At 45.6% G+C, this 21,729-nt stretch overlaps 1 protein-coding gene across 1 annotated transcript in view; it reads left to right on the top strand.

Annotated features, from left to right (window-relative positions):
• Window positions 1-18,095: 18,095 nt before the first annotated feature.
• LOC124038976 (E3 ubiquitin-protein ligase HECW1) overlaps window positions 18,096-21,729 on the top strand; it is a 98,941-nt gene continuing 95,307 nt past the window's right edge. Inside the window, exon 1 of the mRNA XM_046354883.1 lies at window positions 18,096-18,228. The gene's annotated coding sequence lies outside the window, so the exon portion shown is untranslated. The remainder of the gene's footprint in view (window positions 18,229-21,729) is intronic.

Below are 21,729 nucleotides of genomic sequence, written 5' to 3'. Positions count from 1 at the left end.
GCAAGATACAGTAGATGGTATTGAGTGCAGTATATACATATGAGATGAGTATGTAAACAAAGTGGCATAGTTAAAGTGGCTAGTGATACATGTATTACATAAATATGCAGGAGATGATAGAGTACAGTATATACATATACATATGAGATGAGTAATGTAGGGTATGTAAACATTATATTAGGTAGCATTGTTTAAAGTGGCTACTGATATATTTTACATCATTTCCCATCAATTCCCATTGTTAAAGTGGCTGGAGTTGAGTCAGTGTGTTGGCAGCAGCCACTCAATGTTAGTGGTGGCTGTTTAACAGTCTGATGGCCTTGAGATAGAAGCTGTTTTTCAGTCTCTCGGTCCCAGCTTTGATGCACCTGTACTGACCTCGCCTTCTGGATGATAGCGGGGTGAACAGGCAGTGGCTCGGGTGGTTGTTGTCCTTCATGATCTTTATGGCCTTCCTGTGACATCGGGTGGTGTAGGTGTCCTGGAGGGCAGGTAGTTTGCCCCCGTTGATGTATTGTGCAGACCTCACTACCCTCTGGAGAGCCTTACGGTTGTGGGCGGAGCAGTTGCCGTACCAGGCGGTGATACAGCCCGACAGGATGCTCTCGATTGTGCATCTGTAGAAGTTTGTGAGTGCTTTTGGTGACAAGCTGAATCTCTTCAGCCTCCTCTTCAGCCTTCCTCACAATGCTGTCTGTGTGGGTGGACCAATTCAGTTTGTCTGTGATGTGTACGCCGAGGAACTTAAAACTTACTACCCTCTCCACTACTGTCCCATCAATCTGGATAGGGGGGTGTTCCCTCTGCTGTTTCCTGAAGTCCACAATCATCTCCTTAGTTTTGTTGATGTTGAGTGTGATGTTATTTTCGTGACACCACACTCCGAGGGCCCTGACCTCCTCCCTGTAGGCCGTCTCGTCGTTGTTGGTAATCAAGCCTACCACTGTTGTGTCGTCCGCAAACTTGATGATTGAGTTGGAGGCGTGCGTGGCCACGCAGTCGTGGGTGAACAGGGAGTACAGGAGAGGGCTCAGAACGCACCCTTGTGGGGCCCTAGTGTTGAGGATCAGCGGGATGGAAATGTTGTTGCCTAGCCTCACCACCTGGGGGCGGCCCGTCAGGAAGTCCAGTACCCAGTTGCACAGGACGGGGTCGAGACCCAGGGTCTCGAGCTTGATGACGAGCTTGGAGGGCACTGTGGTGTTAAATGCCGAGCTGTCGTCGATGAACAGCATTCTCACATAGGTATTCCTCTTGTCCAGATGGGTTAGGGCAGTGTGCAGTGTGGTTGAGATTGCATCGTCTGTGGACCTATTTGGGCGGTAAGCAAATTGGAGTGGGTCTAGGGTGTCAGGTAGGGTGCAGGTGATATGGTCCTTGACTAGCCTCTCAAAGCACTTCATGATGACGGAAGTGAGTGCTACGGAGCGGTAGTCGTTTAGCTCAGTTACCTTAGCTTTCTTGAGAACAGGAACAATGGTGGCCCTCTTGAAGCATGTGGGAACAACAGACTGGGATAGGGATTGATTGAATATGTCCGTAAACACACCAGCCAGCTGGTCTGCGCATGCTCTGAGGGCGCGGCTTGGGATGCCGTCTGGGCCTGCAGCCTTGCGAGGGTTGACACGTTTAAATGTTTTCCTCACGTCGGCTGCAAATTTAATTGATTGGACATGATTTGGAAAGGCACTCACCTATCTATATAAGGTCCCACAGTTGACAGTGCATGTCAGAGCAAAAACCAAGCCATGAGGTTGAAGGAATTGTCCAGAGAGCGCCGAGACAGGATTGTGTCGATGCACAGATCTCGGGAAGGGTACCAAAACATTTCTGCAGCATTGAAGGTCCCCAAGAACACAGTGGCCTCCATCATTCTTAATTGGAAGAAGTTTGGAACCCCCAAGACTATTCCTAGAGCTGGCCGTTCGGCCAAACTAAGCAATTGGGGGAGAAGGGCCTTGGTCAGGGAGGTGACCAAGAATCCGATGGTCACTCTGACAGAGCTCTAGAGTTCCTGGAGATGGGAGAACCTTCCAGAAGGACAACCATCCCTACGGTGAAGCATGGTGGTGGCATTATCATGCTGTGGGGATGGTTTTTTTAGCAGCAGGGAATGGGAAACGAGTCAGGATCGAGGCAAAGATGAATGGTGCAAAGTACAGAGCTCCTTGATGAAAACCTTCGCCAGAGTGCTCAGATTGGAGCGAAGTTTCACCTTCCAAATGGACAATGACCCTAAGCACACAGCCAAGACAATGCAGGAGTGGCTTCGGGACAAGTCTCTGAATGTCCGGACTTGAACCCACTCAATCAACTGTGGAGAGACCTGACAATAGCTGTGCATCAACGCTCCCCATCCAACCTGACAGAGTTTGAGAGGACCTGCAGAGAAGAATGAGAGAAACTCCCCAAATACAGGTGTGCTAAGCTTGTAGCGTCATACCCAAGAAGACTTGACGCTGTAATCGCTGCCAAAGGTGCTTCAACAAAGTACTGAGTAAAGGATCTGAATACTTATGTAAAATTAATTTTTCAATTTGTTTAATAAATTAGCAAAAATGTCCAAAAACGGTTTTTGCTTTGTCATGGGGTATTGTGTGTAGATTTATGGGGGGGGGGGGGTGTCAAAACAATTGAATACATTTTAGAATAAGGCTGCAATGTAACAAAATGTGGAAAAAGTCAATGGGTCTGAACACGTCTTGAAGGCACTGTATTTGATGTGAATACACAGCTCCTAATATGGCTAATGATTGCTTACCACCAGGTGTCAGTATAAACCAGCTCTATTTGTCACAGGGCAGTAAGCATCCCAAAATATACTGCCATGGGAATATCACCCCTACAAAGGCATATAATATGCATTTTAATATCCAGTATCCTGGATTATTTATAAAGATATTAAAACCTAGGCAGGTCATTATAAAGCAATCAATTCGCCTCTGTGGAATATTAAGAGTTGTACTGAGAAATATCATGTCTAAAAACCTAGAATATTTTCTTGCCTTCAAGTCATCCACTAAAATATTGAGTTTGGTCCTCATAAAAATCGGACTTTCACACAACCTGTGATTTAAACTGAAGTCAATATGATCAATAGCGTACAAGCCTATGAATTATTACAGCAACAAAATATGTGCCAGGTAGCCACAGCCTCAAAGATCAGCAGAGAAGGATGAGTGACTTCCTTTTCATTATGCCCATGTTCAAAAATAGAGTCCGTTACCACCAGAGCCTCCTCTCTCTCTCTCTCTCTCTGCTCTGTCAGAGTAATATGAATGAATCATCTGGAACATCATCAGTGGTCCGCCCCTTACATAAAACACATTAACAAGACAGATTCGTTATTCACAGGCTAAATGGTTGACTCAGTCAAGTTCCATGTGCTGTTCAAAAATGACTCTGGAAGAGATGCACGGATCTGTTTTGAAAGTGCAGTTGTAGAGAAAGTCTAAAGCCATGATTTGGATAGAAAGAGAAGGCAAACATTTGGGAACACCTCTTTTAAAATTAGAGGTGAGATAATTACCTCAATAAACCATCAGCCGTGTCAGTTATCCACCAAGCTAGCTGAAGACAGAGAATTTGCTGACACAAACCGAAGTGGTTGGGCATGGTGAACAGCAACTGGACTAAACTTCAAGAGTTGTAAGTTACTTAATGAAACAAACACGCGTGCTGCGTTTACACAGCAGACATATTTTGATATTTGTTCCACTAATTGGTCTTTTAACCAATCACAGATCTTTTTCAGAGATGAAAAAATGAACAAACATCAGAATCTGGCTGCCTGTGTAAACGCAGCGTAAATGCAGACTTGCATTGCCAAATGGCCTTCATGGGACGATGTGCCTGTGAGCTTAGCGATCGTCGGAGTTCTCTCCTTTCACACACAAACCACAGATTAATTGTTTGCTACAAACATGGTTTGCTAACATTGCCATCTAACTGTTCTATCGCTGTCCTATCAAACATGGTTTGTATTATGAAAGAGCAAATGAGTCTACCAATTTCAAAGCCAACAATTGTCAAATGCTAAGTGCTCTGATTTCCACGTTTCCACATTTTTTTTCTAACATAGCAGACAAAATATGAATTTCTTTAACTTTTTGTTTCCTAAAACCCATAATACCAAAGAAACAAGTTGTTTAGTTTTTAGTTGGAACCAGCCTACATATAGCCAAAAACAACAAAGATGAGAGAAAATAAGGAATTGTTCATGTTTCTCCTTACTGGTGATGTGGGTGGAGCTAAAACTGTAGTCCTGTCTCATTGTCCATATGCATATCCTGTCCAAAATAAGAATTGAGTGTTTGTTGAGTTTGTGTTGTGCCACTAAGCAGTGAAAGCAAAGGATCAGGATATACATTTGGCAAGCGCAGATGGTTACCTGTTTTAAGCCATAGATATAATACCAAGGTTTCAGCATGCTATTCCATTTCCATTTAGGTGGAAAAAAAGTCAACGTCAATCCACTGAGGAAAAAAGGACAATATCGGTGAATTGAACTGTGGCACTATTGCCAACTGAACAGAGGAGCTGTCCATTCCATCACCACGGATCTCCGCTATATGCGTACCTGTGACAATGAGTGGAGACTGCTGGCTGAATAAGGCTGGCCATGACCTCAGCTCTCTTTCAAAACTTTTCCTTTGAAGTCTAGGCCTGTGTCAATGTATTAATTGTGTCTGTCCTCTAAAAAATAAATACTTCTTGGCTGTTTTAAATGTTCTAAGTTAGAAATGATTTACCTCTATAATGGTTCATGAAATCAGGCCTGCATTATTAACCCTTGTATATTTCTACTGCCGAAAACAAACGTATAAACTATCTAACAATCAAAGGTAAAAGTCATTATAGTATTAGTTAAAAGCCCATCTTCTATTTAAGCTGACTTTAACGCTACACTAGGGGTCGGGAGGGGAACCGGCAAGGGGGTGGTTAGAGCAAGGTTACCGGGCTGCCTAATGCCTCGGGCAGCATCCTCTCCTGCGATGCCTGGACCGGACACCCTGGGACGGCGGTGCCTGCGGACTGGGTGGCTGGTGGATTGTCTGTGTCTTCTTGTTATGCAGGTGAATGAGGACCCAAAAGCGACTTGGCGAAAACAGAGTCTTTTAATCCAGTAAAGTAACTTTACAATCAAAAGGCATAATTCTACTCGTAATGACGAGAACAGACTGGAGACTTGATCAAGAACTGCAGGTTGCCTCGGGAAGGCACTTGAACGTAGCAGACTCAGACACCTGCTCACCACGCAGCATCTGAGGGAAACACGACACGACAGGGCGATACATAGACACAGCACGGTGAACAATAGACAAGGATCCGACAGGACAGGAACGGAAAACAAGGGAAGAAATAGGGACTCTAATCAGGGGAAAAGATAAGGAGAAGGTGTGGGAAGACTAAATGATTGATTAGGGGAATAGGAACAGCTGGGAGCAGGAACGGAACGATAGAGAGAAGAGAGAGAGGAAGGGAGAGAGAAAAAGGGGAACGAACCTAAAAAGACCAGCAGGGGGAAAACGAACAGAAGGAAAAGCAAAATGACAAGATGATATAAGACAAAACATGACAGTACCCCCCCACTCACCGAGCGCCTCCTGGCGCTCTCGAGGAGGAATCCTGGCGGCAACGGAGGAAATCATCAATAAGTGAACGGTCCAGCACGTCCCGAGACGGAACCCAACTCCTCTCCTCAGGACCGTAACCCTCCCAATCCACTAAGTATTGGTGACCCCGTCCCCGAGAACGCATGTCCATGATCCTACGTACCTTGTAAATAGGTGCGCTCTCGACAAGGACGGGAGGGGGGGAGGGAAGACGAACGGGGGTGCGAAGAAAAGGCTTGACACAGGAGACATGGAAAACAGGATGGACGCGACGAAGATGTCGCGGAAGAAGCAGTCGCACAGCGACAGGATTGACGACCTGGGAGACACGGAACGGACCAATGAACCGCGGAGTCAACTTACGAGAAGCTGTCGTAAGAGGAAGGTTGCGAGTGGAAAGCCACACTCTCTGGCCGCAACAATACCTTGGACTCTTAATCCTGCGTTTATTGGCGGCTCTCACAGTCTGTGCCCTGTAACGGCAAAGTGCAGACCTCACCCTCCTCCAGGTGCGCTCACAACGTTGGACAAACGCTTGAGCGGAGGGAACGCTGGACTCGGCAAGCTGGGATGAGAACAGAGGAGGCTGGTAACCCAGACTACTCTGAAACGGAGATAACCCGGTAGCAGACGAAGGAAGCGAGTTGTGAGCGTATTCTGCCCAGGGGAGCTGTTCTGCCCAAGACGCAGGGTTTCTGAAAGAAAGGCTGCGTAGTATGCGACCAATCGTCTGATTGGCCCTCTCTGCTTGACCGTTAGACTGGGGATGAAACCCGGAAGAGAGACTGACGGACGCACCAATCAAACGACAGAACTCCCTCCAAAACTGTGACGTGAATTGCGGGCCTCTGTCAGAAACGGCGTCTAACGGGAGGCCATGAATTCTGAACACATTCTCGATGATGATTTGTGCCGTCTCCTTAGCGGAAGGAAGTTTAGCGAGGGAATGAAATGTGCCGCCTTAGAGAACCTATCGACAACCGTAAGAATCACAGTCTTCCCCGCAGACAAAGGCAGACCGGTAATGAAGTCTAGGGCGATGTGAGACCATGGTCGAGAAGGAATGGGGAGCGGTCTGAGACGACCGGCAGGAGGAGAGTTACCCGACTTAGTCTGCGCGCAGTCCGAACAAGCAGCCACGAAACGGCGCGTGTCACGCTCCTGAGTCGGCCACCAAAAGCGCTGGCGAATAGACGCAAGAGATGCCTCGAACACCGGGATGACCAGCTAACTTGGCAGAGTGAGCCCACTGAAGAACAGCCAGACGAGTGGAAACAGGAACGAAAAGGAGGTTACTAGGACAAGCGCGCGGCGACGCAGTGTGTGTGAGTGCTTGCTTAACCTGTCTTTCAATTCCCCAGACTGTCAACCCGACAACACGCCCATAAGGAAGAATCCCCTCGGGATCAGTAGAAGCCACAGAAGAACTAAACAGACGGGATAAGGCATCAGGCTTGGTGTTTTTGCTACCCGGACGGTAAGAAATCACAAACTCGAAACGAGCGAAAAACAACGCCCAACGAGCTTGACGGGCATTAAGTCGTTTGGCAGAACGGATGTACTCAAGGTTCTTATGGTCTGTCCAAACGACAAAAGGAACGGTCGCCCCCTCCAACCACTGTCGCCATTCGCCTAGGGCTAAGCGGATGGCGAGCAGTTCGCGGTTACCCACATCATAGTTGCGCTCAGATGGCGACAGGCGATGAGAAAAATAAGCGCAAGGATGAACCTTATCGTCAGACTGGAAGCGCTGGGATAGAATGGCTCCCACGCCTACCTCTGAAGCGTCAACCTCGACAATGAATTGTCTAGTGACGTCAGGAGTAACGAGGATAGGAGCGGACGTAAAACGTTCTTTTAGAAGATCAAAAGCTCCCTGGGCGGAACCGGACCACTTAAAACACGTCTTGACAGAAGTAAGAGCTGTGAGAGGGGCAGCAACTTGACCGAAATTACGAATGAAACGCCGATAGAAATTGGCGAAACCTAAAAAGCGCTGCAACTCGACACGTGACCTTGGAACGGGCCAATCACTGACAGCTTGGACCTTAGCGGAATCCATCTGAATGCCTTCAGCGGAAATAACGGAACCGAGAAAAGTAACGGAGGAGACATGAAAAGAGCACTTCTCAGCCTTCACGTAGAGACAATTCTCTAAAAGGCGCTGTAGAACACGTCGAACGTGCTGAACATGAATCTCGAGTGACGGTGAAAAAATCAGGATATCGTCAAGATAGACAAAAACAAAGATGTTCAGCATGTCTCTCAGAACATCATTAACTAATGCCTGAAAAACAGCTGGCGCATTGGCGAGACCAAACGGCAGAACCCGGTACTCAAAATGCCCTAACGGAGTGTTAAACGCCGTTTTCCACTCGTCCCCCTCTCTGATGCGCACGAGATGGTAAGCGTTACGAAGGTCCAACTTAGTAAAGCACCTGGCTCCCTGCAGAATCTCGAAGGCTGATGACATAAGGGGAAGCGGATAACGATTCTTAACCGTTATGTCATTCAGCCCTCGATAATCCACGCAGGGGCGCAGAGTACCGTCCTTCTTCTTAACAAAAAGAACCCCGCCCCGGCCGGAGAGGAAGAAGGCACTATGGTACCGGCGTCAAGAGACACAGATAAATAATCCTCGAGAGCCTTACGTTCGGGAGCCGACAGAGAGTATAGTCTACCCCGAGGAGGAGTGGTCCCCGGAAGGAGATCAATACTACAATCATACGACCGGTGAGGAGGAAGGGAGTTGGCTCGGGACCGACTGAAGACCGTGCGCAGATCATGATATTCCTCCGGCACTCCTGTCAAATCGCCAGGTTCCTCCTGAGAAGTGGGGACAGAAGAAATGGGAGGGATGGCAGACATTAAACACTTCACATGACAAGAAACGTTCCAGGATAGGATAGAATTACTAGACCAATTAATAGAAGGATTATGACATACTAGCCAGGGATGACCCAAAACGACAGGTGTAAAAGGTGAACGAAAAATCAAAAAAGAAATAGTCTCACTGTGGTTACCAGATACTGTGAGAGTTAAAGGTAGTGTCTCAAATCTGATACTGGGAAGATGACTACCATCTAAGGCAAACATGGGCGTAGGCTTGTCTAACTGTCTGAAAGGAATGTCATGTTTCCGAGCCCATGCTTCGTCCATGAAACAACCCTCAGCCCCAGAGTCAATCAAGGCACTGCATGTAGCACCCGAACCGGTCCAGCGTAGATGGACCGACATAGTAGTACAGGATCTAGATGAAGAGACCTGAGTAGTAGCGCTCACCAGTAGCCCTCCGCTTACTGATGAGCTCTGGCCTTTACTGGACATGAATTGACAAAATGTCCATCAAATCCGCAATAGAGGCACAGGCGGTTGGTGATCCTCCGTTCCCTCTCCTTGGTCGAGATGCGAATACCTCCCAGCTGCATGGGCTCAGTCTCTGAGCCAGAGGAGGGAGATGGTTGCGATGCGGAGCAGGGAAACACTGTTGACGCGAGCTCTCTTCCACGAGCTTGGTGACGAAGATCTACCCGTCGTTCTATGCGGATGGCGAGAGCAATCAAAGAGTCCACACTGGAAGGAACCTCCCGAGAGAGAATCTCATCTTTGACCACTGCGTGGAGTCCCTCCAGAAAACGAGCGAGCAGCGCCGGCTCGTTCCAGTCACTAGAGGCAGCAAGAGTGCGAAACTCTATAGAGTAATCCGTTATGGATCGATCACCTTGGCATAGGGAAGCCAGGGCCCTAGAAGCCTCCCTACCAAAAACTGAACAGTCAAAAACCCGAAACATCTCCTCTTTAAAGTTTTGGTAATTGTTAGAACAATCAGCCCTTGCCTCGCAGATAGCTGTGCCCCACTCTCGAGCCCGGCCAGTAAGGAGTGAAATGACGTAAGCAACCCGAGCCCTCTCGCTAGAGTATGTGTTGGGTTGGAGAGAGAACACAATATCACACTGGGTGAGAAAGGAGCGGCACTCCGTGGGCTGCCCGGAGTAGCAAGGTGGGTTATTAACCCTAGGTTCCGGAGGCTCGGCAGGCCAGGAAGTAACAGGTGGCACGAGACGAAGACTCTGGAACTGTCCAGAGAGGTCGGAAACCTGAGCGGCCAGGTTCTCCACGGCATGGCGAGCAGCAGACAATTCCTGCTCGTGTCTGCCGAGCATGGCTCCTTGGATCTCGACGGCAGTGTTACGAGCATCTGTAGTCGCTGGGTCCATTCTTTGGTTGGATCCTTCTGTTATGCAGGTGAATGAGGACCCAAAAGCGACTTGGCGAAAACAGAGTCTTTTAATCCAGTAAAGTAACTTTACAATCAAAAGGCATAATTCTACTCGTAATGACGAGAACAGACTGGAGACTTGATCAAGAACTGCAGGTTGCCTCGGGAAGGCACTTGAACGTAGCAGACTCAGACACCTGCTCACCACGCAGCATCTGAGGGAAACACGACACGACAGGGCGATACATAGACACAGCACGGTGAACAATAGACAAGGATCCGACAGGACAGGAACGGAAAACAAGGGAAGAAATAGGGACTCTAATCAGGGGAAAAGATAAGGAACAGGTGTGGGAAGACTAAATGATTGATTAGGGGAATAGGAACAGCTGGGAGCAGGAACGGAACGATAGAGAGAAGAGAGAGAGGGAAGGGAGAGAGAAAAAGGGGAACGAACCTAAAAAGACCAGCAGGGGGAAAACGAACAGAAGGAAAAGCAAAATGACAAGATGATATAAGACAAAACATGACACTTCTGGCCGTTGTGATTCATAGGATAGGTAAGACTATGAATGACTTTGAGACTGGCCGGGGGTCCGTTAGGGGGTAGTGGGGGGGGGGTTGTGATGTCATAGTAGGGATAAATGATGATGCAATAACTACAGTGCCTTTCCAAAACACATAAACAGGGAAAGTCCATAAAAAATACAGAACACAGTGAAATATAACATGGCCTAGGGGATATAAGAGGGGGGCGCTTATTTTGAGCCTAAAATTAAAGAAATTGGCATAACATTCTGGAAGGAGAAAGCCCTGTAGCTTAGAATCCTTAGCATAATATATTCATAGATAGGCTAAGCTGTGGCTGCAGCAAGAAGCAATGCAAAGTCAACAGCCACTGCAAAAAACTTTTTTTTTTAAACTTTGCCATAAGCCCATAAGTAGAAACCAAGTGAGTCCATTACAGTACATAGCCCTAGAAGCAATGAAACCGCGCAGTCTCTCTAACGGCTTATATATAATACCTAGCTTTGTCACACAACATACACTAAACTCTTATTTTGAAGTCTAGGTTTGGACAGGATATGCGTTTGACCAATCATACAATACTACAGATTTAGCCCTACCCACATCACCAGTATAATGAGTGCTTTACTTTTCTGGCAACTTAAAAAGAAAACAAAATGTTTTGGGGTATTTCGGATTGGAAGACATGATAGGAAAATAAACGAGTTTGTACTTAGAATAATCCATTTGTTTTAATATTTTGTCTCCTACTGTTATCAAAAGTTTAAATAAGTGGAAACGTGGGAAATCAATTGTTTCTGTTTCGGTTTTAAACTTGTAAAATAAAAAAAATGATACATTTTCTCTTGATTGGCCTTGCCGAGATGAAAGGAAATATAAATTACGCAAAAGCACATGAACCGGTAAGCATTTACTTTGTTTAGAAATGTTGAGTCTGGGCCTCTCAAGTGGCACAGTGGTCAAAGGAACTGTGCCACTAGAGATCCTGGTTCAAGTCCTGTTGTGATTGGGAGACCCATGGGGCAGTGCACAACTTGTCCATGTGAGGGGAGGGTTTGGCTGGCAAGGATGTTCTTGTCCCAATGAACTTTAGTGACTCCTGTGCAGGCCAGGCACACTGGTCGCCAGGTATAAGGTGTTTCCTCTGACACATTGGTGCGGCTGGCTTCCCGGTTAAGCAGGCATTGTGTCAAGAAGCAGTGCGGTTTGTTGGGTTGTGTTTTGGAGGACCCAGGGCTCTCGACCTTCGCCTCTCCCGAGTCTGTACAGGAGATGCAGCGATGAGACAAGACTATATTGGATACCACAAAATGGGGAGAAAAGAAGGTCAAAATAAATGTTTAGCCTTTGTTTTGTTCATTTGAAACACCAAGTTCATGGTTTTGGCCACAGGTTCCGTGCCATAATTTGGTTTCTCCCATTAGGGGATGTTTCCATTCTTCTTCTTCTTTTTCTTCTTCTTCTTCTTCTTCTTCTTCGTGTGAGTTTCCAGAAGAATAGGCAATGTGTTGCATATTGCTGCCTTTCACAGGTCAGAGTGTGAATTGCACATTTTGTCACAGAAAAAGGGGTTGTTCTACACAATGCTGTAAGGAGATGAAGGATTGTACGAAGGAGACTAAGGTAGTGCCATTTTTACTCCTTTGTGTCATCGCACTTCCGTCATTGCCCTCATCCACCACAGTGAATCGGGTATTTCCATTGTTTATTGTAAGGAACTTAATTAATATTTAGAACTTCATGAAATGGGTTTCCATGGCCGAGCAGCCGCATACAAGCCTAAAATCACCATGCGCAATGCCAACCGTCAGCTGGAGTGGTGTAAAACTCGCCGCCATTGAACTCTGGAGCAGTGGAAACGCGTTCTCTGGAGTGATGAATCCCACTTCACCTACCTGCCCCAATGCATAGTGCCAACTATAATGTTCGGTAGAGGAGGAACAATTTTCTGGGGCTGATTTTCATGGTTCAGGCTCCTTAGTTCCAGAGATGGGAAAACTTAACGCTACAGCATACAATGACATTCTAGACGATTCTGTGCTTCCAACTTTGTGGCAACAGTTTGGGGAAGGCCCTTTCCAGTTTCAGCATGAAACTGCACAATGCGAGGTCCACATGGATATCGTTTGTCGAGATCGGTGTGGAAGAACTTGACTGGCCTATACAGAGCCCTGACCTCAACTCCATCAAACACCTTTGGAAGGAATTGGAACACCGACTGCAAGCCAGGCATAATCACCCAACATTAGTGCCCAACCTCATTAAGGCTCTTGTGGCTGAATGGAAGCAAGTCCCCGCAGCAATGTTCCAGGGAAAAGCCTTACCAAAAGAGTGGAGGCCGTTATAGCAACAAAGACGGGACCAACTCCAAATGAATGCCCATGATTTTGTAATGAATGCCCATGATTTTGTAATGAATGCCCATGATTTTGTAATGATTTTGTAATGACTAGCAGCTGTCCAGATACTTTTGGTCATCTAGTGTTGTAGGCCTATTGCCTTTGAAGTGAATTTTCACTGTTTGTTGAGAATCTACTAATCGTTTGTGCCAGGTAGGGCAGGTCCTTTTAGGATACCCCTATTCTCCAAGGCATGTCCACATTGGCCAGTTGTTGGTGAGGCAACATTTAGTTAATACATCTGCCAGGCGTTTTGCCTTTTTTGCTCAATTTGGGTAGGATAATTCTATTTAGAAGAAGAATGTATTTTACAAATTGAACGACATCTATTGCATGATAAATCAATGTTAAAGTTTACATAGCTTACCATAGATGAATGTTAAATGTTCCTTTATGGGTTGGTTATGTAGGTTTCTTCTAACTCAGTGCTTTCTACTACATATAACAATACGATAAAATTATATCTTTACATTAAAAACCAAAGTCTTTCAGAATTCCAGTCATTCCAATAAATGTTATACCCCTTGATCTTCGAGAAAAGGATTTGGGAATATGGAAGTATAGATTAGTCAAATTGTTTTACCTGAGCATGACCCCAAAACTAAGGACTTATTAGCCAGCCCTACTTTGTTGTTTATGATTTTGTTATCATGGAGGACTGATTGGGCTCATTGATTTGAGTTGACAAATAAATGCTGCGCTCATGGAATGGCATGCTTTGAGCACTACTGAAGAAACAAAAGCCCCACTGGTATTCCATTGGCTTGGCACGTGGGTATATGCTTCTAAAAGCAAATGAGGAGATGGGAGAGGCAGGACTTGCATCACGTACTGTGTCACAAATAGAAGCAACTTCTGTTTTAGCGCCTGGCAACGCAGTCACTCATTGGAACGCGTGAGCAGTGTGGGTGCAATTATTGAATAACAATTATGTGTACATTTATTTTGCAGTGCTTGCACAGGCGACGCCTCCGGTTTGGGCCGGATGTAAGGCGCAAATAGTTAAATGAGGGAGCAGCAGTGTAATTCACATCAATGCGCTATGTAGATATCAATAACAAGTGATATCTGTATCGCCGTAGACTAAACCACTGCTGTCATCTTCACCTCCAAGCGTTGAGATAATCTGTACATGTAGATGGGGGTGAAGTGACATGCATAGGTAACAAACAAACAGCGAGTAGCAGCAGTGTACAAAAGGGGGGGGGGGTCGTCATGTCCGGTGGCGATTTTTATGAATTGTTCAGCAGTCTAATAGCTTGGGGGTAGGAGCTGTTGAGGAGTCTTTTGGTTCTAGACATGGCCCTCCGGTACTGCTTGCCGTGCGTTAGCAGATAAATCAGTCTATAGACTGGAGTCTCTGACAATTTTATGGGCTTTCCTCTGACACTGCCTATTATATAGGTCCAGGATGGCAGGAAGCTTGGCCCCAGTGATGTACTGGGCCGTTCGCACTACCCTCTGTAGCGCCTTGCGGTCAGATGTCGAGTAGTTGCCATACCAGGCGGTGATGCAACCGGGTCAGGATGCTCTCGATGGTGCAGCTGTAGAACCATTTGAGGATCTGGGGACCCATTCCAAATCTTTTCAGTATCGTGTCTTGGTATGTTTGGACCATGATTGTTTGTTGATGATGTTAATGGCGGCCTGTTCGGTCTGCCTTTTCCTGTAGTCCACGATCAGCTCCTTTGTCTTGCTCACATTGAGGGAGAGGTTGTTGTCCTGGCACTATACTGCCAGTTCTCTGACCTCCTCCCTATTGGCCGTCTCATTGTTGTCGGTGATCAGGCCTACCACTGTTGTGTCGTCAGCAAACTTAATGATGGTGTTGGAGTCACGCAGTCGTGGGTGAGGGGCCCCAGTGTTGAGGATCAGCGTGGCAGACATATTGTTGCCTACTCTTACCACCTGGGGGCGGCCCGACAGGAAGTCCTGGATCCAGTTGCAGTGGGAGAGGCTAGTCCCAGAGTCCTTAGCTTAGTGATGAGATTCCTGGGCACTATGCTGTTGAACGCTGAGCTGTAGTCAATGTACAGCATTCTCACATAGGTGTTCCTTTTGTCCAGGTGAGAAAGGGCAGTGTGGAGTGCAATTGAGATTGCGTCATATGTGGATCTGTTGGGGCGGTATGAGAATTGGAGTAGGTTTAGGATGTCTGGGAGGATGCTGTTGATGTGCGCCATGACCAGCCTTTCAAAGCACTTCATGGCTTTACAGACGCTCTTTCATGGCTACCGACGAGTGCCATGGGACGGTAATCATTTAGGAAGGTTACCTTCACTTCCTTGGGCACAGGGACTATGGTGGTCTGCTTGAAACATGTAGGTATTACAGACTCGGTCAGGGAGAGGTTGAAACTGTCAGTGAAAACACTTGACAGTTGGTCCGCACATGCTTTGAGTAAACGTCCTGGTAATCCGTCTGGCCCAGCGGCTTTGTGAATGTTGTTCTGGTTGGGATTTGTACGTACAGTCACTGTGGGGACGGCGTCATCAATGCACTTATTGAAGAATGTGTAGTGTGTGTAGTAGACTAGTGTGCGGTAGTTTGTTGTAATTTGGACCATGTGGGAAAAGTTTATTTTGTGAGTGGTATTTTATTTTGCATTTGTAGTGGCCTATATGGTTTTGGTGTTGAGTAGGTTTCAGTCATTTGTTTCAGTGTGTAGTAGACTTGTAGTTCACGGTAATTTGTTTTTGTGTAGTTAGTGGTAGTGTTTTAATGTGAAGCAGTGTGTGGTGTTTTGTGGTAGTCTAGTGTGTGGCAGCCTGTGATCGTTTTTAGGTAGCCTAGTGTGGAAGTAATGATGTGATTTCATTTGCTACTGGCATAAAGGACGGACCGAAAATATTGTAGAGACAAAATAGTCAAGATTCCTCACTGGGTTTGCACATATTAGCTTAGTACAGGGAGAGAAACAAACAACTAAGCAAAACAAAACGGGGCAAAAAACAACAACAACGTCCTTGGCGGTGAACTGAGTGTCAAGGATATGCAAAGCTCTCGTTTTCCCCCATATTTCATCATTCATGAGGAATATGTAGGCACAGGTGTCATGTAAAATGTCCTTGTTTCACCGATATCATCACAGAAGCTGAAACATATAAATGGAGAGGGATGAGGCACACTATTTAATGAGTAGTCGAAACCGACTGGGCTGCTCGTAACCAATTGGCTGCCATATCAAATATTTAGATAGCATAGTTCGTACAAAAAGGATGCAGTGCAAAGTGCTTCACATTATGTTTCAAGCAGACCACCATAGTCCCTGTGCCCAAGGAAGTGAAGGTAACCTTCCTAAATGATTACCGTCCCATGGCACTCGTCGGTAGCCATGAAGTGCTTTGAAAGGCTGGTCATGGCGCACATCAACAGCATCCTCCCAGACATCCTAAACCTACTCCAATATATATATATATATATAAATAAATATACTAGCGTTCAAAAGTTTGGGGTCACTTAGAAATGTCCTTTAAAAAAAAAAGAAAAGCACATTTTTTGTCCATTAAAATTACATCAAATTGATCGGAAATACAGTGTAGACATTGTTAATGTTGTAAATGACTATTGTAGCTGGAAACGGCAGATGTTGTATGGAATATATACATAGGCGTACAGAGGCCCATTATCAGCAACCATCACTCCTGCAAAACACCAATCTCAACATCAACGGTGAAGAGGCGACTCCGGGATGCTCGCCTTCTAGGCAAAGTTGCAAAGAAAAAGCCATATCTCAGACTGGCTAATCAAAAGAAAAGATTAAGATGGGCAAAAGAACACAGACACCGGACAGAGGAACAGCATCCCGGAGTCACCTCTTCACTGCTGACATTGAGACTGGTGTTTTGCGGGTACTATTTAATGAAGCTGCCAGTTGAGGACTTGTGAGGTGTCTGTTTCTCAAACTAGACCCTCTAATGTACTTGTCCTCTGGCTCAGTTGTGCACTGGGGCCTCCCACTCCTCTTTCTATTCTGGTTAGAGACAGTTTGCGCTGTTCTGTGAAGGGAGTGTGCGTAGCCAACCCAGCGTTGTACAAGATCTTCAGTTTCTTGGCAATTTCTACCATGGAATAGCCTCCATTTCTCAGAACAAGAATAGACTGACAAGTTTCAGAAGAAAGGTATTTGTTTCTCGGCCTCCTCGGTGGTGCAGTGGTTAAGGGCGCTGTACTGCAGCGCCAGCTGTGCCACCAGAGACTCTGGGTTCGCGCCCAGGCTCTGTCGTAACCGGCCGCGACCGGGAGGCCGCGACCGGGATGACACAATTGGCCTAGTGTCGTCCGGGTTGGGGAGGGGTTGGCTACGCACACCAGCGACTCCTGTGGCGGGCTGGGCGCAGTGCGCGCTAACCAAGGTTACCAGGTGCTTGGTGTTTCCTCTGAAACAGCAAAGAACGTGATGCAACCGAGGTGCACACAAACACACACAGAAAAATAATTACCCACAAAACACAGGTGGGAAAAGGCTACCTAGGTATGGTCCTCAATCAGAGACAACGACAGAACCATACCCGGCCAAAAACAAAGAAATACAAGAACATAGAAAAAAGAACATAGAATGCCCACCCTAGTCACACCTTGGCCTAACCAAAATAGAGAATAAAAAGCATCTCTATGGCCAGGGCATGATACCCAGTCATGTGAAATCCATAGATTAGGGCCTAATGAATTTTTTCAATTTACGTATTTCCTTATATGTACTGTAACTAGAGTAACATCAAATCTAAATTTTTGTTCAGTATAATATATATTTGAAACATTGTAACACCATGTCATGTGTTGTAAATAGTCCATCCTTGTAACGTTATGAGTATGGCTATAATAGTATTTCCCCATTTTAGGCGTCATTGTATAAGCTACTGTTTACTAGCATATACGCAAACAACAAATCTGTATTATCTTGATAAAATGTACGCTACACATCAATTACATCTAATGCAAGGAAAAGGTAGACACCCAGGATCAATAAGATGAAACTCACGTGGAATTTGAACCTTGCATTTATGGTAGTTGATGTGATATTATAGGCCTACATTTGATGTCTGTTGCCAACCTTACCAGGGAATAGTATTGCATTACGTGTGATGGTTCGGAAAGGCTGGTGCCTCGATTTAGCAGGCATTTCCTCCGAATATCCCCGACATTTGTGCATGGCATCAGCTCATCTGACACTTTCGGTTTGGTCCTGTAGTGAAGTGGAAGTGGTGGGGGCAGCAGAGAGGCGGAGGCAAAGTAGCGCATGTGGGGAGACAGCTTGTGATTGGTACTGCTGCTTGGTACCCAGAGACAATCTATCGGATGGGAATATGCTCTACTCATGCGTCGACATCAGCCGGGACGTTTGGGCTTCAATTTCTACGTTTTAAACATGGATTTCTGTGAAATCCACCGCTCGACTTGATAGTCACGTTTGGGATTTATTGCTCGCAATTGGAGTATGATTCACCGACAAGTTATTTTATCCCAGGTATGTCGCGTTGTCGCTCTTTTGTTGATGCATCGCTCTGACTGGATACATTGCATAGCAGGCGAATTTATGGGGATGTACTTCGCTCATAATACTGATAGAATATGTGTTGCGGCAGTCTACTGACAGCGTGACAAAAACAGTGCATATCTGAATTTAGTCAATGTCACTTTCTCATTCGATGTCACAGCATCCGCCGGAGTGTTATTCTGGCAGCACGCAAGGCGGTCCCTATTCCTTTGTGTGGGACTCCCCTCATAATCCTCTCTTTGAAAAAGACCCCAGTCATTCACGTTTACTGGGCCACACTCACAGGTATAGTTTGTTGACAAACAACAACATGTTTATTGTCCCCTGTACCAAAATGGGGATAGTATGCCCCCACGAAATAATCAAACCGAGCCTAGTTGTGATCTCACTTTCATGACAGTACTGAAGGTAAAGATCATTTGATGGAACATGCTCTGAAATATTGTATAATTCATTCACTGTAAGGCTACTGAATTCACTGTAAGGCTACTGAATTCACTGTAAGGCTACTGAATTCATTGTAGGCTACTGAAAGTGGGATTTAGCCAGAAGTGCCCAGTTGACATTGGCACTGTCACTACACTGTGTTCATTTACCGGATTGGCTATTTAGAATCTGTGTAGCTGTGACACATACTCTGCAGATGTTGTTTACTTTTGCTCTTGTTGTTGCTGTAACCATGTTACAACCTTTATCCCAAACTCATCAATGCTGTCTGTCACTTAGCATTTGATGAAGCAGTCTAAAGTAGATACAGTAGCTCCAGTCGATTAAAGTGTTGACAAACAAAAGCTCACTTTTCAGTAAGTTATTAAGCTCTCATGAGTTATTAAATTGAGCCACCAGCTGCTGGAACACTAAATGTCTCATTTCCGTGTTGTCTTCGATTCCATCTTCCTTTTCACAGACAGAGAGACCGTAAATACTAGACAACAGCTCTCTGGCTTACTTGGATACACAGACTGAACAGCCCAGTGTAATCAACCTGACAGTGTCTGACCCAGTAGGGATGTGCCACTCTCCCAGTGTCCCTTCTCTTCCCGTTGATCCGAACCAGTCAGACGTGACTGTCAATGTCACGCCAACCCCAGCCTCCCTCCTTCACTCCACTGACTGGACTAGATGCACCTTAACACTGATGAAATGTGACCTGTCAAGAGATAGTGGCTGAACTGGTTTTAATGTGGCTAATGATGACTCAGCTGAAACTGACCTGGCTCATAGACTAGAGCAGGTTGAGTGTGATGCAGACAGACAAGCGGAAATGGAACTGATATTAGAGGTTTAGCCTACCTGTGAAGCTCCCTTGACAGGCAACTAGGGCTTGGTCTTGTTTGAAGTGCCCTCTCTCATCAGGCATTACTTAATGATGGATACGTGGTTCTATTAGGGTTACATCAGTAATCTGTCAAGTGTACATAGATTTTCACTTATTCTTGTAGCAGGGTAGTCTAGTGGTTGGAGCGTTGGACTACTAACCGGAAGGTTGCAAGTTCAAATCCCTGAGCTGACAAGTTACAAATCTGTCATTCTGCCCCTGAACAGGCAGTTAACCCACTGTTCCTAGGCTGTCATTGAAAAAAAGAATTTGTTCTTAACTGACTTGCCTAGTAAAATAAAGGTAAAATAATAGAATAAAAATAAATAGAAAATACCAGACCCTAGGACCTAGGTGTTGCCCCTCTCAAGCAAAAGTCATTGCCATGCTAAAAAAATAGCAAGAAACCCTACAGTTACAGTACATTATTAGCATCAAAACTGTTTTTTTTTTACACTTCTCTTCATGTGCTGAGCTGACACTACACTATACAGCAGTGGTCACCAACCGGTCGATCATGACTGGTCGATCTCAAAGTCATTTCTAGTCAATCGCCAAATATATCTGTAAAAAACACCTTTTTTTTATTAGTCTCGCACTGTTGGTGATAGATGCACTCAATTCAGCTACACCTGCTCACCGAGTGGGAGAAGTGTTTCCGATTTTGAACCATTTCATGTGTCTAAAGGTACAAACTCTACCTTCCCTTGCAGGCCCGGAGACGAAATCAAGTGTACTATAGGCCTCCTGCTGGCCAATGGGATGGCTCAGATGACCGTGTCTGCAGTAATGTAACAGGCGTAAAAGAAAGCTACAGAAAAGTTGACACTTTGACATTTCAAAGGTTTGCATTATTATTAGTGACTTGGATCTTTTTTAATATCAAGGAATATTTCATTTTCTCTGTTCATAGGAGTAACGACAATAATTTGTGCATTAAGGAAGAAATAATGCGGTGCGACTCGAGTTTCGCCATCAGCCGGAAGACCCTGAGAGGCGGACCCTCAGTCTGCTGCTCTCTCCTTCCGCTGAGACTCTCCATCAGATGCAGGCACCATCAGCCCAGTAAAATAAAAGTAAAACTATGTAAATGTTTGCTCACTCAGCTGTGTCTCACAAGTAATACAACTGATCTATTACCGGTGTGATTATAATAGCCTACCTCAAAATGTGAAATATATACATTTTTAAATAATCTGAACAACAATGCATTGACAGGGCAATTCAAGCAAAGCCAATATGCGGTGACAATATTTTTTTTTTTTCTTAAAAAGAAAAGTAACCTTTTTTATAACTAGGCAAGTCAGTTAAGAACAAATTCTTATTTACAATGACGGCCTATCCCGGCTAAACCCAGACGACGCTGGGCCAATTGTGCACCGCCCTATGGGACTCCCATTCACGGCCGGATGTGATACAGCCTGCATTTGAACCAGGGACTGTGGAAGGCAGTTAACCCACTGTTCCCCGGCGCTGAAGACGTGAATGTCGATTAAGGCAGCCCCCCTCACCTCTCTGATTCAGAGGGGTTGGGTTAAATGCGGAAGACACATTTCAGTTGAATGCATTGTTGTACAACTAACTTAGTATACCCCTTTCAGATAACCTCATATCATAGGAAGCCTGAGTCAAGCTGAGAGTTCAAATGTGTATTGACTCACCATTAACTACTTCAGAAGTCTCTCTGAGGGTAGAGTCTGGGAAGGGATTACCCTTCTAATATGATACAAAGATTAAGGACACCAGCTCTTTCCATGACATAGACTGACCAGGTCAATCTAGGTGAAAGCTATGATCCCTTATTGATGTCACTTGTTAAATCCACTTCAATCAGTGTAGATGAAGGAGAGGAGACAGGTTGAAGAAGGATTTTAAAGCTTTGAGACAATTGAGACATGGATTGTGTTTATGTGTGCCATTCAGAGGGTGAATGGGCAAGACAAAAGATTTAACACCTAGGTCCTTTTAGTGCCTTTGAACGGGGTATGGTAGTGGGTGCCAGGCGCACCAGTTTGTGTCAAGAACTGCAACACTGCTGGGTTTTTAATGCTCAGCAGTTTCCCGTGTGTATCAAGAATGGTCCACCACCCAAAGAACAGCCAGCCAACTTAACACAACTGTGGGAAGCATTGGAGTCAACATGGGCCAGCATC

Source organism: Oncorhynchus gorbuscha, linkage group LG07, assembly GCF_021184085.1.
Source record: "Oncorhynchus gorbuscha isolate QuinsamMale2020 ecotype Even-year linkage group LG07, OgorEven_v1.0, whole genome shotgun sequence".
In the NCBI taxonomy this organism is placed as follows: Eukaryota; Metazoa; Chordata; class Actinopteri; order Salmoniformes; family Salmonidae; genus Oncorhynchus; species Oncorhynchus gorbuscha.
Note: the sequence above shows the minus strand (reverse complement) of the source record. Positions and strands in the feature narration are given on the sequence as shown.